This window comes from Rutidosis leptorrhynchoides, chromosome 2 (genome assembly GCF_046630445.1).
Source record: "Rutidosis leptorrhynchoides isolate AG116_Rl617_1_P2 chromosome 2, CSIRO_AGI_Rlap_v1, whole genome shotgun sequence".
NCBI lineage: Eukaryota > Viridiplantae > Streptophyta > Magnoliopsida > Asterales > Asteraceae > Rutidosis > Rutidosis leptorrhynchoides.
The window spans coordinates 372,384,109-372,397,185 of NC_092334.1; the positions used below are offsets into that span (position 1 = coordinate 372,384,109).

The 13,077-nt window shown below is 32.3% G+C and overlaps 1 pseudogene; it reads right to left on the reverse strand.

Annotated features, from left to right (window-relative positions):
- The window catches only part of LOC139892065 (flavonoid 3'-monooxygenase-like), a 170,754-nt pseudogene that overhangs the window by 124,648 nt on the left and 33,029 nt on the right, over positions 1-13,077 (reverse strand).

Below are 13,077 nucleotides of genomic sequence, written 5' to 3' on the forward strand. Positions count from 1 at the left end.
ACAGTTTAAAATTTTTGAGATTCAACTTAAAAAACTTTGCTTATCGTGTCGTAATAATATAAAGATAAAGTTTAAATTTGGTCAGAAATTTCCGGGTTGTCACAGGTTAGAAGGGAAATAATCATCCAAATGATAACTATCACCAGCGAAAGCCATTAGACAGGCATCCACTTATCATGGCTTTAACTAAAACTCCAAAAGAAATCTTGTTCACAGAACCTATTAAGGAAACCTTTCACCCTCCACCACAAATGGAAGAGCGTCAGGGACCACAGAGTGACAAGTGGTGTGATTTTCATGAAGCATATGGACACGACACTGATAACTGTAAGTCGTTGATGAGGGAAATCATCGCAAAGATTAAAGCTAGAGAGTTAAACCATATTTTACTAGGAAAAAAGTATCGGAGAAATGATCCAAACAAACGTTTTGCTTGGCAAGGAAAAGTGCGTCACGGTGGACTGCGTGATTGGAACAGGAGAGAAGAAAGAAATGCTGAAAGGGATCTAACCCCTGAAATGCACATCAAGGTTATATAGAATGAGGTGGAGGAAAATGAAACAGATGAAGAACGCAGGACGGAGAACTGGATGTATGCTCCAATCATATTTCACACCATTCTAAATTGGCGTCTGTCAGAGGAGCCTGTGGTCATCTCAGCTGTAATTGCAAACAGAAACGTCACTCGAATCTATACTGAGACAGGTAGTGAAGCAGATATTTTATATTTGCATTGTTTTAACGATTATCCGTTCAGCGTGAAGGATAGGCTTTGCTACACGAACTTGAAGATTGCTGGCATCACGGGCGAATCAATGAGAGCAGTTGGTAAAGTGAAACTGGATGTAACATTGGGAACACACCCTTTAGTTCGAACAGAAATTGTGGACTTTACGGTTCTTGATGGCAGATCAAGCTTCAAAGCATTATTTGGTAGGCGAACTCTTCGCAAATTTGAAGCAATCACATCTACACCGCATGCAGAATTGCGGTTCCCAACACCAAATGGTGTAGCAATGATACACTCTGAATACGTTAGATCGGCAAGAGAAAGATCAGTTGTTTATGAAGCTCAGGAGGATTTTGTTCAAGGAGGACCATCAAGGCAGTTGTTTAACAGAAATGATGTGAATGGGTATTTCAAACTGCCCAAAAAGTGGAAACTTTAAAAGCAAGACGTAACACGCTGCACAGAGAACGGCATGTTAGCATTAACCGTGCAGAGCTGTTTGTTTATCATGTTTTTTATTTTCCATCAGTTCAGACAAAGCACAGTACACTTTTTGTAGTTTTCTAATTGGGATTGATCACCCCATATGAAGATGTTGCACAAAATGTTATATGTGCGGCAATAGAATATCAATAAAATTTTAATTTTTCTCACGCAAAGCGTTACGCATTACGAATGTAAAGCATAGCATTCATACCTACCCACATAAGGTAAGGCATTTTTATGCCCCCGATGGTATAAGCTTTTGTGTCAACATTATAGAGATAAGGGATCGGCTAGCGTGAAGTGTTTACTTCGCTAGAGGGCACCGAGGCAAAAATAAAGATCTCATAATGCCATGACATAGAGAATGGTTTATCACAACGGCATAAATCCATTTAAAATTTTGAAAGCAGAAAAATTAAATACAAGTGTATCTTATAAGCCGCAAAACACGTGGGCGCAACACGCTATACAGAACATTACATATTCTATAAACAGAATTTTTTCCAACAGATTTATCAATTTTTCCGACATGTAAATAACATAAAAACATTATGATTGATTTATATCCTACTTCAGAATTTGTTTGAGAATTCTCAAAATTTCTTTACAAAACAAATGCTCTAATGCAGAACGGAGAACAGATAAATTGTTTGATATATTCTATACAATAACAAAATTATACGCGTTTTGCTGAACGAAGATAAAAAAAATAGATATACAATTTTAACCTGTATACATCACACCATTTAAGTAGCAGTACAACTCTGATTCCTAAAGAGATATCATGTAATGATGCATTACGAAAAATGGATGACGGATAACAGATCAATACATGCATCATGTCAAAAATTAGTTTAAGGCAAAAATCATTTCATATGATATGATATATGAAATCCAAGTTTTCTATAGCTGGCAATGCTTAAACACATATGACAGATGTATGTTTATCATGAAAAGCAACAATCATGGAAAAATCAACTATAATAGCAAAATATAGATATACATGAACAGTATACAGAAACAAAAGTTACGTGTTGATTACAGAAGTTACATGTTGATTACAGATTCATTGGAAATAGGTACATCTAAAATATCCTTCATAGACACATTCTCCCTACCACAAATCTCTTCCAGTGTGGCAATCTTCAGAGAAGACACCTCCTTTATGGCCACCTACAACTTGGTATCCACATCTGGTTTCATATGTTTTGAAATTGCAGCTGGTAGGGGGTCAGGTTTTACAGGAAGAGCATCCAAAATTTCCTTCATAGCGTCTGCATCGTCACTCTCTGTAGATGCCATTAGATATCTATGAAATGTTTGACCAACAAGAGTAGAGCTTAATACCCTTTCCACAAGAGCAGGGAGACCAGCCTTTAAATCCAAAAAATTCTTCTTAGCATCAACAGCAGCAGCAATGTTTTCTTCAATCATTTAATTCTTGTCCTCCAACATCTTCTTTAATCCCTCATTTTCCTTCAGCAGTTTATCATTCTCCTCCATAAATTTTTCTTTCTCTACTCTCTCTGAAATACATTTTGTTTCTATTACCTGCTACAGCTCATCCTTCTTCTTTGATGCATCCACTGCAGTTCTAAGTTTTGAACTCACATCTTCTAAATCACCTTCCAATTTCTTTATTTTGGTGACATTATGTGCAGCATTTGAAATAATGGCCTTTTGAGCCTCTTGCATCTGAAGATCGTGGATCACATGCTGATTTAGAAGTATAAGCTGCAGCAGTGGATTGGCAACTTTGTTTATGTGTCATAGTAGATAGGGAAGAAGACAGATCAATAAGTGTATTTGCCTGCATTCAATACACTAGTTATAATAAGAAAACAATTACCAGTGAAATGGTGTTATTGGATCATAAAACTTATAAGGATTACCATCAGAAATTCAGCAAAACTATCAGATTTATTGCTGGGATAATCAAGAAAATCCTATAGACCGCCTAGCGGTACGGGTGGTGGTTAGGTAGATGCAGAGGATTGTGTTGTGTCAGTTCCTCTAGGAGTACGCAGAGTTTTGAATGGAGGAGTCTCAAAAGATTCATTATCTTGAGTTTCTTCATCATCATCAGCATCACTGTCATCTTCAACATCAACGGACTTATTGCTCTCAGGATCTTTCCAAGTAGTAGAGTCAACAACATCATCTTGAAGAGCCAATCCTATAAAATAAGAAACAGATAAATATGCATCAGAACACCAACACAAATGGACAATTTAGTTACAAAGATACAAATAAGATACATACTTCTCTTTTTTGGTTTTTCAGCAGCTTCACTCGTTGGACGCTTCCCCTCACATTTACAGCGCCTTGCAGACTTCTTGGCACGAGACGATTGAGGGGTAGTTTCGATAATTTCAACATCAGGAGATGGCTGAACAATACCATCATCTCCACAATCAACCGGCCGCTCTGGGCTCTTCAGTTGTTGTTCAAATTCAACATCTTTGGCTTTATCGGCCTCAATTTTAGCAGGGGTTTTGGGCCGTTCAGAAACAATCAAGGGATCTAGATTGGTTTTCTTAAAAGTTCTGTAAACCTGCATCTCTTCTTCTGTAATCAGATAACATGCAAACAAATAGAAACAAATATAAGAGCATGTACAACTCATGGCAACATAACAATGGGCAACATATATCAATAAAGGTGCCTACCACGGCCTTCCCAGCGCAGCACCGGCATATATTCAGCACGCCAATTATTACTCATTTTACAGAGAACTAATATGGCTTCATAATCATTATATGACCTTTGTGGAAATTGGAATGTCTTCAAAGTATCAAGAATAAAATTTTCATCATCAGATAAAGTGATGGACTTGCTAACTCCTATGGTAGTTTTTCTCCATCCACGAACACACGCCCAGGCATCCTGAACAACCCTTTCATTGACAAAGAAATAGGAATCTTTCCAAATTTTTAAGGACGTTTCCTTCACTCCAGTAAAAGCCTTATTTGGCTTACAGTCAAATGTATACCAGAATCTGCTAACTAATCTAGTCCTAAACAATTCATGAAAAATATTTATATTTGGGACTTCACCTACAGCATTACAGTACATTTCAAAAAGAATAATTTTTTGTAACCCTAATGGATGAATTTGACTAAGAGCTATTCCATAATGGGCAAGAATCTATTGAAGAAAAGAAGAGAGAGGAATACGGAGGTTTCCTACGGTTAATTGAAGCTTATAGAGAGTAATCATCTTCTTAGGAGGTTTATTAGCTCTATCGCTAGACGAAGGAACAATAGGATTTAACAATCTAAGACTTCTGTGCTTTCTACATAATTGTTCCATATCAGCTTCAGTAATAGTGGAAGGGATGGTGTTAACATCACGATTATCTCTTTGGGAAGAAGTGCTGCTGTATTCGGCCATGGTAGTATGAAAAATAAAAATTCAAGCAACAGAGAAAGACGAACAATCACTGACCTTGCACTTAACAGATTGTTAAAATGAATAATTGCAGTTATCTTCACAGTAAATAATCAGTTTTCGGAAAGGAAAAAGGAAAGGGGGACGGATTATTTATAGTCAAACAAATGGATAATCAATGGATGAGATTAAGACGCGTGTATGGACCAGATTCATTGGACAACAATTTAAATTTTGAAAATAAATCAAAAAGATTTTGGGGGTAACGTCATAATTGATAATGTGACGTCAGAACAGAAAATCAGAAGGCTACAGCAGTTTTGTGTCTTCGAGGAAAAAGGCATCTTTTATTTTTAGTTTAATGACTTTATTTTTTACAAAAATAAAGACATTAAACTGTGGGGACTTAATGGTGTGTCCTAGGGGATACACGCATAAAAACACCATTTTTATACAAAAAAAATGGATCAAACAACACAAAAGATAACAAAATTTGGCGGTTTACGTTATTTGCCGCCCAGCGTTCAGCAGGCCATCCAGCGTCAACCGTAAGCCCTGCAGGCAGCTTCTATGCTTAAGCCCTTTAACTCAGCGCGTGAACGACACGCAGCCATGTCAGCATACGTCACCAACCTTTCGGATATTTCGTGTAACAGAACCACTCAGTAATTGACACGTGTATCCCGAGAATTTCAAACATTCTACGCCTATAAATAGACCCCCTGGGTCACCACATTTCACATCATTCTAATCTAAACTTTAGTCAGAAAGAAGTACACTTTCTCTCTCACACAGTTCTTTCTCACTCTAAATGCACATTAGCAGCTTAGCAGCATTACGCTAGACGGATCAATTTCAGATTGATCCTCAGATTGATTGAGGCCACCCCACGGATCATCCATCCATGTTCTAGGTCTACAGAGATTATTTTTCGAGGCAAACAACAATCAACATTATACACCACGCACTGAGCAACTATTGTCTTGTACTGGTACCTTACATCCGCTATACGGAAAATCGTACCAACAACCGTAATTAACCGAATTAGTCAATTTGTTATCTTGTATATCAATAGAGTTAATTGTGAATGAAGGTTAGTTAAGTCTACATAAGTTAAATATCAACCATATGAATATAATAGAACTGTCCTATATGTTAGTTTATAAAAGTATTTTTGCAAATTAAAAGTTAAAACATACCAAAAGCAAAGCTTTGATTTCAACATCTGAAAGCTTCCCACCCTCTCCACCAGCATCGTCCTTAAGCGAAATTAGTGTGCTTAACAAGTCACTATCATCGGACCCGTTGTCGCCCCTTTTTTGTGTTCTTCAAGGATTATGCTAAGGAAAGAATCAAATTGTACGTGCAATTTTTTCATTTTCTTCACTATGCCTTGAAAATCTAGCGAGTCAAGTGCAGGAATAAAATCTCCTATGTTGAATTTTCCAGCCAACATGACTAGCTCAACCACCATATCATTAAAATCATTCGCTTTTTCATCAGCGTATGATCCAAACACTCTTCTCCCTAGCATCACTCGCCCAAACGTGTTTGTAGTACATACGTTTAGCAGTTGACTTAATTTTACTTGAGTCTCGCCTGCACTGACTAAAGCACGCATCAACTTTGCTACTTCTTCCTGTAATAACAATATTAATTAGCACTGGATCCAAATAAATAAATATCGCCTAATTTAACCAGCGGTCATATTAAATCCTAAAATTTGTAAAATATCAAAATTGTATGGAAAAAAATCAAAATCGTATTGAGAAGTAAAAGATCGTTGATCTCTACCTGGACAATAATTTTTTATCCAAATTAAATATGTTAATTAATAGTTAATGAATCGATTTTTAATATAAGTAATTACTTAATTAAGTTGATAGAAGAAAACAAGAGGGCATTCAATTAAAGGGATCAACCAAAATTCAGACATTCTTTAAAAAGGTTGTACATACCCAATGTGACGACCCGAAAACTTCTGACCAAATTTAAACTAAATCTTTATATATTCTGACATGATAAGCAAAGTCTGTAATGTTGAGTCTCAAAAATTTTGGAACTATGTTCATATATTTAATTACCCTTCGACTATTCCCAACGATTCACGAACAATCGCTTGTAAGTAAATATGTATATCTATGAATATGTAAGTATATATAATAATTAGAAATTTTGAAATTTAATTTAAACATTGAAATGTAAATTAAAATATAAAATCATGAAGCTGTACTTAAAATGGATTTATATTAAATATATGAAATCTATATATATTTATATGTATATTGTAATACATGTTAAACATTTAATATTTCAAATAAGTTATTATATAATGTATATCATATGGTTATATAACATAACAGATAATACTCATTTTTTTTTTTAAAAATGGTTGTTATAATAATATCATTATTATTTCCAAAATTAATATACATGATAGTGTTATGAATATTATTATTTTAAATATAATCTATAGATGCGAATTTGATATATAACTTATGGTAGTTACTAATATTATTATTATCATTAATAATATTAGTATTATTATAATTTGTATTAATATTATCAACATCGGTATTATCTTCATTATTAATATTGATACAAGTATAAATTTTAATATAATATATAGATATGAGAGTTGACAAGTATAATTTGTTATATCAATATTTTTAATGTTATCTTATTAATATTATTATTAATGTTATTGTTATTATTATTATTTGTTATTAATATGATTATTATTATTATTATTTGTTATTATTATAAATATCCTTATTATTAATTCTATTATTATTATTACTAAATATTATTTAACAAGTATTATAATTGTTAAAAGTAAAAGTTAAGTGAATATATATATATAGAACCAGTTATAGATCGAGTAGATATACATCAACATCATTTTTTTTTCTTTTCTCTGCTCATATTCTTAACTGGTACCTTGATCGATTCCTTTACAGAAACAAAACAAAATCCAATCGAAATCAATAACAGTTAATTAGTACGAACCTATTATTTATTCCCATCTGTTTTATCTTTCTTATTTGTTTCTGATTAAAAATCCATCCTTCATATCTCCAGTTGTTATACGTCCCCCTCACAATTAAAGTAGGATTTAATTTAGCTACTAAAGCATAATTTCAATCCCATTATATACAGCACCATCTCCAATTCGACAATTAAACAGATAATGTTAAAAGAAAATAAGTTTCCTGCTCTGTTCGTAAACTCGATTTACATTGGCATGATTTCAAAATTTATTTCAAAATGTAAGATTGCAGTCATGTTTGAAATCTTCAACTTAAACTTCCTATAAAGTTTCATGAACCAATTTTTGTTATTCACTCTGAAATCGTGAGTCAAAGTTTTAAAAATTAAAAAGTCAACTTTTGTTTTTCAGCTAAATTCGAACTTTATGTTTTGTTTTAAATTAAATTGATTAACCAGATAGTTTCTAGGAATGATTTCCAAACTATTTCATGAAGAAATTATAGTCTGAAACAGCCTAGATTTTGAAATCAATGTTTGAGTTTATCATCGATCTATATATATATATATATATATATATATATATATATATATATATATATATATATATATATATATATATATATATATATATTTTGTTTTTGTTTTCTTCGTGTCTGTTAATCAAATCCAACGGTTACAAGTGGTTTTGTTTCGTTTGAAAATCCTAAAAACAATTGATTAACTCGCTGATTGAATGATTTTGGTTTTGGTCGATTTGCATTAACGAAGAAGAAGAAGAACTAGAGCACTTAGATAAACAGGTTATATAATTTCTGTTAAGGGTTAAATCAGATATGAATGGACAGCAGACTGGTTAAGCATGTGTCGGGTTAACGAGAGGTCGGGGGTTCGAGTCCGGTTAGCGACAACTGTTTTTTTAAGTAGTTTTTGAGGTAGTTCTCTTCATTAAAATTTATTATTATTATTTTTATTGTTATTATTATTATTAGTATTACGTTAATAATTATTATAGCTAGTATTGCTATTGTTATGTTATTGTTATTGTTATTATTAGTACTAGTGTTATCATTTTAAAAACTAGTGGTATTATCATTAGTAACAATATCATTATAGTATTATTATTGATATTATTATTAACAGAATTATGAACATATTAATAACCTTTATATTACAAAATTTATAATAAAAGTTGACACGGCAAAAATTATGAATATGGTTATAATTTTAAGTTATAGGAACTATGGATATAAGTTTAGAAACTAAACATGAAGTTTATGATAAATCCGATTATTATTATTAACACTACTATTATTTTTATTATTATCACTATATTATTAAGGTAACTCATCACTTTTATTAAAACTATTATGCTTACTAAAATTAACATTTTTATTAAAGTTAATATCTTATTTAAGATTATCATTATTAAAATTAACATCATTATTAATAATATTATTATCAATATTATAACTATCACGAGTATTATTATTATGTAATTACTAAGATTAGTATCATAACTATTATTAAGAGTAAAATTAATATTTTTACAAGTATTATTATCAATATCACTATTATCATTAATAGAGTTTTTATTTACATTATTACCTTTACTAGTTATATTAAGTATTATCAATATTAACATTTTTACATGACAAATACTACTTAAGTATTATTATAATTACTAATTTCAACAGACAAATGCTATATACAAAAATATATTTAATATACATACAACCTAACTATATTAATATTTCTATATATAAAATGAAAACATATATAATGAAACTTATTAATTTATTATATATAAAATTACATCACTAATAATAATAATATATATATATATTTGTTCAGTTACGATTATATGTATTAATAAATACACAAATGATATAGGTTCGTGAATCCAAGGCCAACCTTGCATTGTTCAATGCCGTCATATGTATTTTTACTACAAAATACAGTATTGTGAGTTTCATTTGCTCCCTTTTTAAATGCTTTTGCAATATATATTTTTGGGATTGAGAATACATGTGCTGCTTTTATAAATGTTTGACGAAATAGACACAAGTACTTGAAACTACATTGTATGGTTGGATTACTATACCGAATATCGCCCCTTCAAGTCTGGTAACCTAAGAATTAGGGAAATGGCCCCTAAATGAAACGAATCCTAAAGATAGATCTATGGGCCTAACAAATCCCATTCCGGAATTTGGAATGCTTTAGTACTTCGATTTAAATGGTGATTGCGATTGCCAATATTTATGGCATACTTGCGAGTGTGCGGGGATATTCTATATGTATTATGTTAATGTCGGTTACCAGGTGTTCATCATACGAATGGATTTTTATACACTTGCGAGTGTAATGTTATTTATAAGAAATGAAAATCTTGTGGTCTATTAAAATGATGAAAATGAATGATTATGATAAACTAATGAACTCACCAACCTTTTGGTTGACACTTTAAAGCATGTTTATTCTCAGGTATGAAAGAAATCTTCCGCTGTGCATTTGCTCATTTTAGAGATATTACTTGGAGTCATTCATGACATATTTCAAAAGACATTGCATTCGAGTCATCGATTTCATCAAGATTATAACTAAGTCAATTATAGTTGGATATATTATGAAATGGTATGCATGCCGTCAACTGTCGATGTAATGAAAGTTTATCTTTTAAAAACGAATGCAATGTTTGTAAAATGTATCATATAGATGTCAAGTACCTCGCGATGTAACCAAATGTAATGTATTCGTCCAGATGAATTAGGATGGGTCATGAAAGTTGGTATCAGAGCGGTGGACTTAGCGAATCAGGTCTTGCATTAGTGTGTCTAACTGATAGTTGTTTAGATGCATTAGTGAGTCTGGACTTCGAATGTGTCTGCATGTCAAAAGTTTTGCTTATCATTTCGTGTCGAAAAGTATCTGCTTATCATTCTTAGAAAATTACCTGCTTATCATTCTTAGTCTATACATGTCTTACTGCATTTAGTGCATCGATAGTGTATAGACAAAATTCGTATCTTAACGTATCTGATGATTCATATCTTAGCATATCTGTTACTGTAGATTTGCCTGACATATTTCGTAAATCCCTCCATAATTTACGCAACCTTTTGTCCTATATATATATATATATATATATATATATATATATATATATATATATATATATATATATATATATAAGTATTCTATGTAAAAATAATATCATCCGATATCCGAAAATCATTTCATATCTAAAAATCCTTTATTCAATCGTACGAAATGGAACTCGCTACTAGTTCAAGTCCCTCGGATTCTGACATGGAGTCCCACTCAAGCTCCGAAAGCAGTGTGACTGGAATGGACCAACCAATCAGCCACCATCTATTCTGGATGAATTGGGGCTGGGTTCTTATCCTACTTAGTCATTGGAGACAAGAAGAAGGCGATCCCTTTCATCCACCATATTGTCCTCTTGGCGAAGAACCTGACGCACTTACCGGCGAACCTGTCTGAATCACCATTTTCTCTCTCATTTTCAAAGTATCTCGTCATGATTATATACTAAACCAAATTCTAGATTTTATTTATCCGCTCATCCGAACCGACAATCACCCCGGTGTAATAGAAGAAGTCAATGAGCTTCGTGCCCGGGTTACGGCTTTGGAGAATATGGTGCAAAGATTACAAGCACCAGTGGCAACACTAGCAGCATAACCAGTACCACCAACAACAACATCTGCATCACACACCTCAACATCACAATTTTTATCTCTAACATCAACATCATACGCACCATAGATACCAAGGAGTACCAACAACAATGAACGATGAAGTATTGATCCATAACTTCATTGAAGAAATATTCTGCGAAGAATATGTGGTTTCTAAAAGTATTAGGGATTACTTATTCTAGCTCAAACCGAAAAGCAAATGAGATTAATATCATATTAACTCATTAAATCCATGATTACATCTGAAGAAAATATATATGCAAGTATATTTTTATCAAGATTGTAATTAAGAATTCTTTTGTACAAACTGTTAATGGTAAAAATATTTTAACGGGTAGGTAATACCCGAGGAATATTTAGATTTCACATTAATCAGTTACACGGTACATTCTTCCAATCTGATTCGACAGTTATTTATTATCCTACTTACATCCACAGATATACGTATCCGTTCATCGCAGAATAACCATTTTCATTCAATTTCATATTTGAATTTTTACCTATCAGAATCCAACAAGTGGCATAATGAAGAAAACATTGGACAAAATAAAATTTGTTAAAAACAAACAAATTAACTATGTGAAAAATTTTGTTAAGAATCCACGCTAACTGTTCCTAGCTAACTGTTCCTAGCTAACTGATTACATTTTATTTATCGCAATTTATTTATCGCAATTTAATTATCGCAATTTATTTTATCGCAATTTAATTCTCGCAATTTTATTTATCGTCATTTAATTTCTGTTATTTATTTTACGCACTTTAAATATCGAGACACGTATACAAAGTTTTGACATATAATATCGACGCATCTATATCTATTATTTGGAATAACCATAGACACTCTATATGCAGTAATGCTGGAGTTAGCTATACAGGGTTGAGGTTGATTCTATAATAATATATATATACTTTGAGTTGTGATCGAGTCTGAGACATGTATACAATGGGTCACGAATACGTATTAATTAATTCGAATATTATATATTAAACTATTTATGAATTGTTGAATTACTAATTGTGGACTACGAACTGTGGACTAATGACATTGGACAATTAAAATGAATTAAAATATTGATTATAACATATGAAACTAAACATCTCTTCAAGTTTGCCATTTGATTTCATCTTAAACCTCATTTGTATATTGACGATTCCAATCTGCATTCAAACCTTTCATGATACTTGAAAACACCTCAATCGAGAGGATGAACCAACCGCACTTCATCTACGGAAGAAAAGATTGATACATATAATTATGCACTTGAAAACTCTCGAAATCTGAGTAAACGTTCAACACATATCTGTGCTAGCTCCTTTGTCATTGTTATTACCGAAATAACATTGCAATTCCTTTCCAAAGTGGTAAATTTTGTCACAGCTCCAGCAAGTCAACTTTGACTTTTCAGTCGGACTAGCCTTATTATAACCTTGATATATACGTTGTCTTTTCGCCTTCGTTACCGGAGAACCTTTTATATTCCACCATATTACCATCAGCGTTTAATCATCTAAAAACACAGTTTTCTTGAAACCACCTCGGATGGATAATCGACGATTCAGATATGGCTGCATTAAATGCAGAGGAAACAGTAAAAATTGTAGATGGCCTAGATGGCCAAGAGTTTGATGATAAAGAATGGAGTGTTGGGAACGCTCGATAGAAAATTTGGTACTGAAAAATGGATTGAGCTAACCATGAAAGAGACCAAGAACAAATACAAAGACTAAACCCTATATTCAAAGGATCCAGGTAAT